The sequence below is a fragment of the Sinocyclocheilus anshuiensis genome, unplaced genomic scaffold, assembly GCF_001515605.1.
Source record: "Sinocyclocheilus anshuiensis isolate Anshui unplaced genomic scaffold, SAMN03320099.WGS_v1.1 scaffold159, whole genome shotgun sequence".
NCBI lineage: Eukaryota > Metazoa > Chordata > Actinopteri > Cypriniformes > Cyprinidae > Sinocyclocheilus > Sinocyclocheilus anshuiensis.
Window position 1 is genome coordinate 382,709 of NW_015549567.1, and position 11,241 is coordinate 393,949.

Genomic DNA, 11,241 nt, shown 5'->3' on the forward strand with positions numbered 1-11,241 from the left:
GCACTCGTGGAGGTAGGAAAACAAAGTTCTTTATGAACCGCAGGATTGCATTTAATAAAGATTTAAATGCAAAAGGAAAGGCAGTAGAGCTGAACTATTTCTGTCAATGGTAAGTTTGTGATAACGTAAGAAAAGTGGTTTAAATGTTTTGCCAATTGCTTGAGCAACTTAATACATAGATCTAGGAAGTAAATGCAAAAGTAAAAAGCATTGAATAATGTGTTGCTTATATTTATTGAGTTTAAACATGTCTGTGAAAGACTGTATTACTGTACTGTGTAAAAAAAGAATCACAATGTTGAAAAAGCATTTTCAGTGACAATGTTTGGATTTGAAATCAAAATAATGGATAAATGTTGTGTTTGTGGTAAACAGCCATGGATCAGTAGCGGACTCCTGTGTGAAAGCTGCTTCTCCTCTCACAAGAGTCACCTAAGAGGGGAATTCCCCCCATTTTCAAAAATGAAATTCAGGTCCTGAATAAATGTCTAAAAATCCTGATAGGAGTATCAATATAAATAGTAATAAATGATTTAAAAAAAAAACTTTAAAAAGATCGGTATCTGTGATCAGTATCGGCAGATACTGCTTTCTGTGATCGGTGATCGGCCTCAAAAAGCCTGATCGGAGCACCCCTAAAATATATTAAAGAAATTATACAAAATATATTAATTATAAACAAAAAAACATTTTTCCTGCACTGAATAAATGGGATATGAGATGAACATGGATGTTCTGAGAAAATAATTACAAATAATTCATGTTAAAGCAGAATAAATCAAATAAAATATAAAAATAAAACAATACAATGAATATTGGAATTGAATGAAAAATATTATATTGCAAAATGTGTGTGCATACAAATATAATATGTGGTGTGTGTGTGTGTGTGTGTGTGTAATACTAAAAATATAAAATAAATATATTTTATAAATTTAACAAATAAATATTAAATAAATTCTATACTAAATTCTAAATAAATTCTACAAAATATATTCTTATATAGACTATATTCTAAAAATATTTTAAATACAAAAATACAATACAAAAAAAGATGCATGATGCGTAGTCTGTGTGGGGAGTCAAATAAGTCTGTGAATCGTTTAAATGAGGTATTCAAATAAACAGATTAAGTAAAATTAAACAGACTTTTTTTCGATGTCAGTTTCGATGATTATTACCTCAGTTTGCTCGGCTGAATTCAAAATAAAATAACCAGAAATTATAGATGTAGCATTTTTTGCCATGCAATGCTACTCATTAGCAAAAGTAGCTTGCGACACTGTTTTGAAAAGTTACTAGCGTTGAGGCTATTAATTACTCACTGACTTCTCACTGACCTCTCACAAACAGAGTCAAGGATTTCTTTATGCTATAGGCTACAATGTCATGCTGTCGAAAACTTTAGTGAAGTAAATAAAAACCATCAAATATTTTTAGACAAGTCTGCTACAGCTACACTTCAAACACAAAAAGCCGCACACATGACATTCATCACACCTTCAGTACCTCACTTCCTCTCTCAGTAACCCAAACCATGCTAATTCCTATGCTGCCACATTAAACCACAATGAAAAATAAACTGAGAGAATGAACCATGGATGATGTTTTCTTGGTCTGCTGTCCAAAAGCCATTGCTATTGCATTATAGCGGTTCCTCGACAGTTGCCTAATGTATTTTTTTAAGAAACCACAACAGGGACATTTTGCCAGGATAAATCCTTGACTCACCTTAGCCTACAAAGATATTATAATTAGACACAATCCACCTCTCAAATTCTCACAGCTACAGGAACGATCTTATATTTCCATCTACTGCCATTATACAGTTACATCAAATTATTTTGAATATGACTATAATTTCCAAATCAAACTGACTGACTCCTTCCGGTCCTGGCCCACCTCCCTTTTGTCCCACAATGCTCATGTTCCTGCTCTGGGCCTCCTCTCACACAGCTACTAATGAGCCCTCTAATCAACAAATGGCTTCTTCAGAAGAAGCTCTTATTAAAATCTGAGAGAAACATGAAATGACAGTGGCACAAAATGCTACGCACATGTGAGGCTTTCAACATTTAATAGAGGACGTTTTAAATGTCAGAAAGTTCTACGCTTGGCCTTCACGCTGAAATAAAACCATTTCAAAGTGAGTACTTAAATGCCCATTATGTAAAATTAAGTTCTCACATCGTGTCAAGGATTCAAGCGATGCTAAATGAATGGTGGAATTATAAAGGTGCTTCACAGCGGACCGAAGCGCAGCCAAGAGCCCACTCTTCCAGGACTGAGAAGCTGATCACAATCCATGGAAGTATTGTGTAGCGTTTGGCAACTTCACTGCTGACTTCAGCGATTCAAAGAACACACGTGTCTGCTCAGCTTCCCAAAGATCTGAAAAACCGGCAAATGTTAAGAAATAAAACAGATGCTGAGATTAGGGCTGGGCGATATAGCTGACAAAGTTTTATCACAATATTTTTCAGCCTTTTGGCAACATTCTACCATACTACCATTCAAAAATTTGAGGTCAGTAAGATATTTTTTAAAGAAATTCATATTTATTCAGATTCATTACCAAAGTGACAGTATGACCTTTACAAAGTAAAAAAAAAAAAAAATGATATTTCAAATAAACTCTGTTCTTTTGAACTTTCTATTCATCAATAAATCCTGAAACATTATACTGAAACAATATATTGGTATTCATATATTTGCTCTGATTTTTCTTATTTTAATCAAGCTGTTGTAGCCACATGTAGATTCAAAATGTTTAAAGCAAGAAATAAAATTAAGTAATATCTTAAATTAATTTTTAATTAAATGCGCTGAAACAGACAGTTTGAACTAATTCACAGAAATTAAACAAATCTTATAACTCTAATATACAAACTACCGTCTGTATATTATATTGTGTGTGCAATTCGAAAGTTTGGGATCAGTAAGATTTTTAATGTTTTTTTAATGGAGTCTCTTATGCTCATCAAGGCTGTATTTATTTGATCAAAAATACAGAAAAAAAACTATGATATTGTGAAATATTATTGCAATTTAATTTATTTATTTTTTATTTTAATATACTTTAAAATATAATGTATTTCTGTGACACAGCGCTAATTCAGCCATTACTCCAGTCTTCAGTGTCACATGATCCTTCAGAAATCATTCTAATATGCGGATTTATTATCAGTGTTGAAACTGTTGTGCTGCTTAATATTTTTTGGAACCCGTGATACTTTTTTCTTTGATTCTTTGATGAATAAAAAGTTAAAAAGAACAGCATTTATTCAAAATATAAACAGTTTCAAACAATATGTCTTTACTATCACGTTTTTATTTATTTAACACATCTTTGCTGAATAAAAGTATTAATTTCTTTTCTTTCTTTTTTTTTTAAAGGAAAGAAAAAATGTACTGACCCCAATCTTTAAACAGTAGTGTACATTGTAACACAACATTTTTATTTTGAATAAACACTGTTCTTTTTAACTTTTTTATTTATTAGAACTCAGGAAAAAAAGTATCATAGGTCCCAAAAAATATTAGACTGGAGTAATGATGCGGAGAATTCAGCTTTTCTTCACAGGAATAAATTATATTTTAAAGTATATTAAAATAGAATACTGTTATTTTAAATTGCAATAATATTTCACCAAATTAGTTTTTTTCTGTATTGTTTTATATAAAAATTGATACAGCCTTGATAAGAAACTTTCAGAAAATCTTACTGAACCCAAACTTTTGAACGACAGAGTATAAAATCAGAGACTATTAAAACTCTGACTTGACTCTCTCATACTCACAATATCATTTTATCAGAGGAAAATCATTGCTAATATTTGAAAAACTGTCCATCCCTTGTGTTTACTCATATATTACACTGTTCCTTCACAAAACCTCTTGGGAAAGTGTGCAGATTTCTTTCCGTGAGATTCCTTCTGCTCATCTCAACATTTGAGAGAGCACAGCCCACTTTCCTTAGCAAGCCCCAACTGAAGAGATGGCCAGAGGGAGCTTGTGCGAGCTCAAGCTGTGAAATTTCTGTAAAATCAGACTATTAAAACTCTGACTTGACTCTCTCATACTCACAATATCATTTTATCACAGGAAAATCATTGCTAATATTTGAAAAACTGTCCATCCCTTGTGTTTACTCATATATTACACTGTTCCTTCACAAAACCTCTTGGGAAAGTGTGCAGATTTCTTTCCGTGAGATTCCTTCTGCTCATCTCAACATTTGAGAGAGCACAGCCCACTTTCCTTAGCAAGCCCCAACTGAAGAGATGGCCAGAGGGAGCTTGTGCGAGCTCAAGCTGTGAAATTTCTGCAGACAGCTGCAGGGCTTCTGTCTGATGTTGGACAGACACCAAACTGTATAAAAAGAAAGCGAATGTAGCAGTACAAACTCAAATATAATTTGGTGCACTATAAAGCCCCTTCCTTCTGTGGGAACTGAACTGACAAGGACATTTGGAGACCTTAAAGGGGTCATATGATGCGATTTCAATTTTTCCTTTCTCTTTGGAGTGTTACAAGCTCTTGGTGCATAAAGAAGATCTGTAAAGTTGCAAAAACTAAAGTCTCAAATCCAAAGAGATATTCTTTATAAAAGTTAAGAGTCAGCCACGCCTACCTAAAACGGCTCGTTCTAACATGCCCCCACATACCTAGGTCACTATCTGGGAAGATTTGCATAACGCCGCCCAAATGTTCACGCAAAGAAAGTGTAAAAAAGCGTAACTTTTATTCTCGCTGTAGTTTTGTTGTTTCCGCCGCCATGTCGTAAAGAAAAATGCTTCGTTGTGAAAGCGAAACTACTTTGTTTGGTCTTCCAAAAGAGGACGATATCCGCTTTGTCATGCCTAGAGCTGATCCATGCTGGTCGCTGAGGAAATACATCAACTTCGCACTTTGGATCGCCGGATCGGCTTTCACCGTGGACAAAGCGGAGTCCAGCCCGGGGTCGTCACATGTGGTTTCTTTTTAGCAGCATCATATGACCCCTTTAAGAAACACTGACAGCAGAAAAGGTGACTTGTGGCTACATGAAGGATATTGGTGTTCAAAAGTACACATGCTACTGATATCATAGCTGTATATATGCTAAAAATATATCCAACCATGCAAGCTACTATTGGGAAATAATTAAACCGATAAAGGCCCGATATACTTCAAACGATATCGAAGAACGAAGCTGTCGCTTAGCCTTTACGAACTTCTTTTTGCCCTCAAACAAAGAACGAAAAAGAACTTTGTTTGAAGTATATAGGGGCCTTAAGGCGGCGTCCCATTAGCTGATCCTAAACAATTCAATTTTGATCAGCAGAACCTCACCTACTCAATGATTTGGCTCAACTCTTTTACAAGAATGGAAAAAAGGTGACAGACTCAAAGATTATGGAGTAACTTTTCTCTGCAAATGTGTGTGATTTGTTCCTTCGGGGCTTGGTGTAGAAATATTTTAGAAACAATATTAGAAATAATATTTCATTAAATTACCAAATACTCTTCTGCCGTTGCTTGCTTATATTATTATTAGTAATTTAAGACAATGTGGCTTCGAGTTTGCTGAGGAAAAAGTTATGATCAAGCAAGATAGTGGCTTGTCCTTCTTCAGTAAAACTCTTCTGGTTGAACACCACAATTCGAAAAGCAGATATAAAGAAAAATCAATCAATCCGACATTTAAGCCTAACAAAAAAAGCCCACAACAAACCAAAACAGAACATATCGAGCTGTTTTTATCTCATCACATATGAGCAGATAATCTCAGCAATGCTATCATTTTCTATCTAAGCTCCAGATGATGGGATCATGAGATCACAGGACCCCTGAATATAAGAAGAGCACTCTGCTCTCCCATGTCTCTTACCTTTGCCTGAAAGAGCCTGTCTTCCAGAGATTCAATATCTCACATTTACACCTTAGAATGAAGAAGATGCATCTTGAAAGCTGAAGCTGGTCTAGAGGCAGAATGGACCATACACATCCGATAGGAGAATTTGTTCTTGGGGAAAAGAGACTAGCTATGTTCACAAGACAGTACGGCAAGTCATTGGGTCAAAGTTGACCAATCACAGGCTTATACCTCTAAAAGGTTTACGGACATAATCCTGTGGCTAAGTGAGGTTACACCTAAAGCCATGCCTGGCCAAAGGAGCTGAAGTAAATACAGAACTCTGTCACAGAAAGAGCCATGTTCAAATCATGTCTGCACTGATTTTAAGGTGCAGCCACATTTACTGTTGTTCTGCGAAATCCAGTCATTTTAATAGGATTCTATGCAATCATGCATTCCTGCAAAAGATTTCCCCATGCAGATTTCAGATTTGCCCCAAAGGCCAGCAGAAAGATGCTTGGTTTGAAAATGACTTCTGTGTGAGCTGTAGGGGTGTGCGATATATATCGTCTGCGATAATATCGTAATTGTTGTTTTAACGATGTGCGATTTGACATTATCGAGTATTTTGCAAAAACCATTCAAAACATCCCTACAGAGCGCACGCATACATTACGTGAAGTCTAGACTAGTGCGTGTGCGCATTTAGTGTGTTTTCTTTCACTGCATGATTCAGTCTATTAAAATGCATTTAGAATGATCACAAATTCAAGACATGATGGCAGAAAATTTATATATTTATACCACTTCATATAGTTCTGTGCTTCATACTTCCCTACACTGTTTATAATAGATAACGGACCTTTTTGCCTGCAAAATTTCACCATTATTTCACATCAGATGACAGCAAAGGTAATGTAAATGAAAAAACTAAGGTGCATTTGAGCATGCACAATGAAATATCTATTAATGGCTGATATATATCCGATATTAACCCCATGTCTTCTTAGCAGACATGAAAAAATGAATGGAGAGGCAATTTTACTATGCTTAAGAGGTTTTATTACCATTTTGACACCACTGTAAACCTTTCAAATCAGAATGACCAGAGGTGTGACGTATGTTTGAATTACATTTGCAGTTAATGGCTCGTGCACTGGGCCAGTAAAATACAAATGAGCTCAGATTTGCTACACAAAATCACTAAATACATCATCTGTGTACTTAGATTCTATTTTTCATTTCTAGTTGCTGTTTAAAGCATTGGTTCTCAAAGCAGACTATTCACTTTAAAAAAATGAAAGATTTATACTTGTATTCTGAGTCACAGAAATAGGGCGCTATAAAATAATTTTTTCCCCTGCCAAATTCTGTTTTGTCACATTTTCATTTTTTTGTTGTTTTCGATTCCATTTTAACAGTTTACGGATGCATTAATCAATTGAATTCATAAAACGTTAACAATTACATGATCTATCCGCATGTTAAAAATACTAGATAAAATGTTATGAAATGTGTTTTTCTTTTTTTTTTTAGAATTTTTAAATGGATTTTCTATTCTCAAAAAAGATGGTAATCAAATGAATGCATACAACTTTACAATAAAAAAAAAAATTATAAATATTAAGTTTTGTAATCTGTGATAATCTCTTAAAAATAATGTTTTTTATTCAAATGTATTATTGTTATTGAATTATTAGTGCTTTAAGTAGTAGTAAATATGGGTTTAATTAAAATTAAAATACAAATACTTTTATTCTAATTATTATATCAAATGGTTTAAATCAATGGGTCTTCGAATGAGCCTTTGCAATTCTGACAAGCTAAATTTATGTGAAAAGACATATTTGTCCTTTGTACATTTCCAGCGGATTTCATCGGTTCCCATTAAGAAAGGTTACAATTTCAGGAGACCAAATCTGATGGCATTTAAACCTGCTGATGTTCTCGTCTGGCGAGGAAGAAAAGGTCATCCCTGGTGACCGATTAAGACAGAGGCTGGATGACAGACGCCACATGCACGGATGAGAGACGAATAACATTAAGCTAGACCACCCATACGACAAAGAGCGATGCTGAAACTGAAGACCCGAGCCGAAACAATATCTTGTGAACTTTCACTTTTTGATCTTGTCACTGAATATCAAGTGTTACTGTATATCTCTGAGAGCACATACTGTGACGTGGTGTCAATGTACATTGAATCGTTAAAGGTGTATAGAAAATGACGGCAAAGATCTGCAACTCATTAAGGATGGCCATTTGCATCTCAATGGTCCTATAGCAGACTGCTTGAAAGAATGATGGGAGCACGGGGACAAAACGCATCTTTGCATTTAGTTTTAGTTACCTGCTGTATGTTGCAAGGTGAAGGTGGGAGCTCTCAATTACTGCCAGCTGAGAAGGGACTGCTGTGTATCAAGTTACACTATGTAGGTCACTTGAATGCATCCTAGATCCCCCCAAACTGACACAAGACACCTTTAATGGAACCCCATCTATGTGTTTTTCTTTACAGCAAAGTGCTACAGTGAAGTTTCCATTAAAAAAGCAAAAGGCTCTAACACATTAGTCAATTGACGTCTGGCACAAGTTCTCCTACACCCTATCCAATAACCTTAGCATATGAATAATGAAGTTCCTCCTGTGTTGAAACCACATAAGCTATATGGATGAGAATTTTATTGAAGACAGCAGCAACAGTACAATCCAACAACTGATTTGCCAAAGGGGTTCAAGTTGACTCTGAAGGAAATAAAGGAGTTCGAGAGATTCTAAACAATACATACAGTTTAATAATTAGGACCAGCTAGCAAAACTAATACTAATTCAGGAAACAGCTACTGCATAACAAGACTTTTACTTCAGTCTCAGACAGAGTAGATGAGCTCTCTGCACTAACGTCTGCCACAAATCATGGCGCAAAGAAAGTCTTAAAATTAGGGCTAGGTATCAATTTGATTCTGATTTGCAAGCTGTCAATTTGATTCAATTTAAATAAACAAAAAATATAACTTCTGCTGCGATTCAGAATTATGATTCAAGTGTGGTGGTACAGATACAGTGGAAAAGAAACAGTGAGAACAGTGAACAGTTCTGACCATGTAGCAAGTAGGCAGTAGCGGCTCCTGACCGTAAATTTAGATTGTGGTTCGTAGCGCTAGTTTATAATAAACTCAAAAAATGTATCATCTTTATAGTCCAATCGCTGAATACATGCACACACACTTTGGGCAGAGATCTAATGTCCTTGCATTATTCAGCATGTGGGCTAATGTTGATTGACAAGACAGACTTGGAAGTACACACACACGTGGAATGCTTAATATTGTCTCCGAATGTTGATTTAGAATGTTACAAGTTGTAGAAAAATTTAAGTGAGGAAACGACTATCATGTCTCATCTCAAAACAAACACTTTCATTAATTTAAAACACTACTCCACGTAGGAAAAACAGACATGCCAGTTAGTTTCTGAGCTGATGCAGCCACATATAGCTAGAGCTGACTGATATCGCCCTGGTCTGGAGCAAGATAAGGTAATGTGAAAATAAGCAGGGCAGTCTCAAAACTGCTCAAATAGCTCTCAATTAGAACGTGCTGCAGTTCCATTTTTCACCACATATTTACATTGCAAAATTTGTGGGGCACTGTTGAGTTCGGGAGGACACCGGCACGACTACCCAACTTAAGTTCAAAGGATACTTCACTTTTTATGCGTACACGAGGGACAGCGTACAGTGCGCGTGACGCGAATTCCGTCATCAGAACAGTACGTGTTTACTGTACGCGCACCACCCGATTTTTGTAACCGTGCATATACTTTGTACGAAAGTGTGAGCGAGAGGGTATGAAACAGCGCAGCAATGGTTAGACATTAGACATGGATGAAGCTTTCTAGAGTGCATGTGTTGACCGCCCGCGTTCGCTCATAACATCAAAAGGAGTATACTTTGAAAGGTTTCGCATTCGACTATATGCATACGCTAGTGTAAGCGCACAAAAACGAAGTATACTTGGGGCTTAAGTATCATTTTACATACCTGCCGAAACTTGTGATGAATTTTAATGTATCCTGCACACTTTATGACTTAAATTGTCAAGAATTTCCGAAAAATATTTGTTGCAGAACGCTGAACGCATTTACAGTTTATTATTTATTCAGTTTTGATAGAAAAAATACCATTTAAATATGAATCCTGTGTGTCTCTGTGTGAATGAATGGAATAGACTTGCGGTTTCGTTTACTACATACATACTAAATTGCATGACGCTTGCGGTATTTTCAGCCTCTGCCACCTCAATATGTAAGTATATGAACACATGAACATGATCTCTAGAACTGCTCTGAGAGTCACTTCATGAGCATTTTACCATTTCTTTTGAGAAAAACTATTGTCATATACAAACAGAAACTTAAATGTTTTCACAGCCACCAGTCCAAACAAAAGTTTGGTTTAACTTGAAGAAACCTTGACAGAAATATTACTTAATGTAATGATAGTACTACTACTAACAATAAAATTATTATTAAAACATTATATTTAAAGGAATATTTACCAGAAAATTTGAAAATAAATTAGTATTTATTTTTCTAAAAATCAATTAATTAGAGATGCTTTTGATTATCAATATTGAATGAAACTATTAAAATGGAATCCAGAAAATTAATTAAAAAAAACAGAATTTTGTAAAATATAACACTGAATTTGAGAAAAAAAAACACTTTATAGGGCCTTAAAAATTAAATTTTTGTTAAATTGCTGTTTAATATTGTAAGTTTCATGATTACAATTAATTAGACCAAATGGAATCCAGAAAATTAATTAAAAAAAAACAAAGAATTTTGTAAAATATAACACTGAATTTGAGAAAAAAAAACACTTTATAGGGCCTTAAAAATTACATTTTTGTTAAATTGCTGTTTAATATTGTAAGTTTCATGATTACAATTAATTAGACATGCTTTTGATGAATAACATTTAATTTAACCCTTAAAATAGAGTCTAGAAAAATTAAAACGGAGAAGAAGAAAAAAAACGGAATCTGGAAAAAAACGGAAAAATAAAACTGATTTCATAGGGCCCTAAGCCTGTCACACAGTACATAGTCATATCTTGCTCGCCCGCCCACTGGTGTATGGACGTTCATCCAATTCCCATGTTAATCCCAACTAAGCCTTCTTCACTGTATCCAGCGAGGGATAAATAAAATATATCAGATATTGGCCAAAAAAAAAAACAGGCTCAACTGTGGAAATGAAGCCATCCGAGCCATTCCTCTAAGCTGAGCCCAGATTCACACAACAGCCTCCAGAAGAGAGGCTTAAAGCCAATGCTGCATTATGCTAAGAGGCAACAGGAGAGGGTTCACATACAGCCTATTCCCCAGGCTCCAGGTGAT

The 11,241-nt window shown here is 35.1% G+C and overlaps 1 protein-coding gene across 1 annotated transcript in view; it reads right to left on the bottom strand.

The window, feature by feature from the left end:
- LOC107657272 (thyroid hormone receptor alpha) overlaps positions 1 to 6,394 on the bottom strand; it is a 159,765-nt gene extending 153,371 nt beyond the window's left edge. The window contains exon 1 of the mRNA XM_016445306.1: positions 5,873 to 6,394. The gene's annotated coding sequence lies outside the window, so the exon portion shown is untranslated. The remainder of the gene's footprint in view (positions 1 to 5,872) is intronic.
- Between the last annotated feature and the right edge of the window lie 4,847 nt (positions 6,395 to 11,241).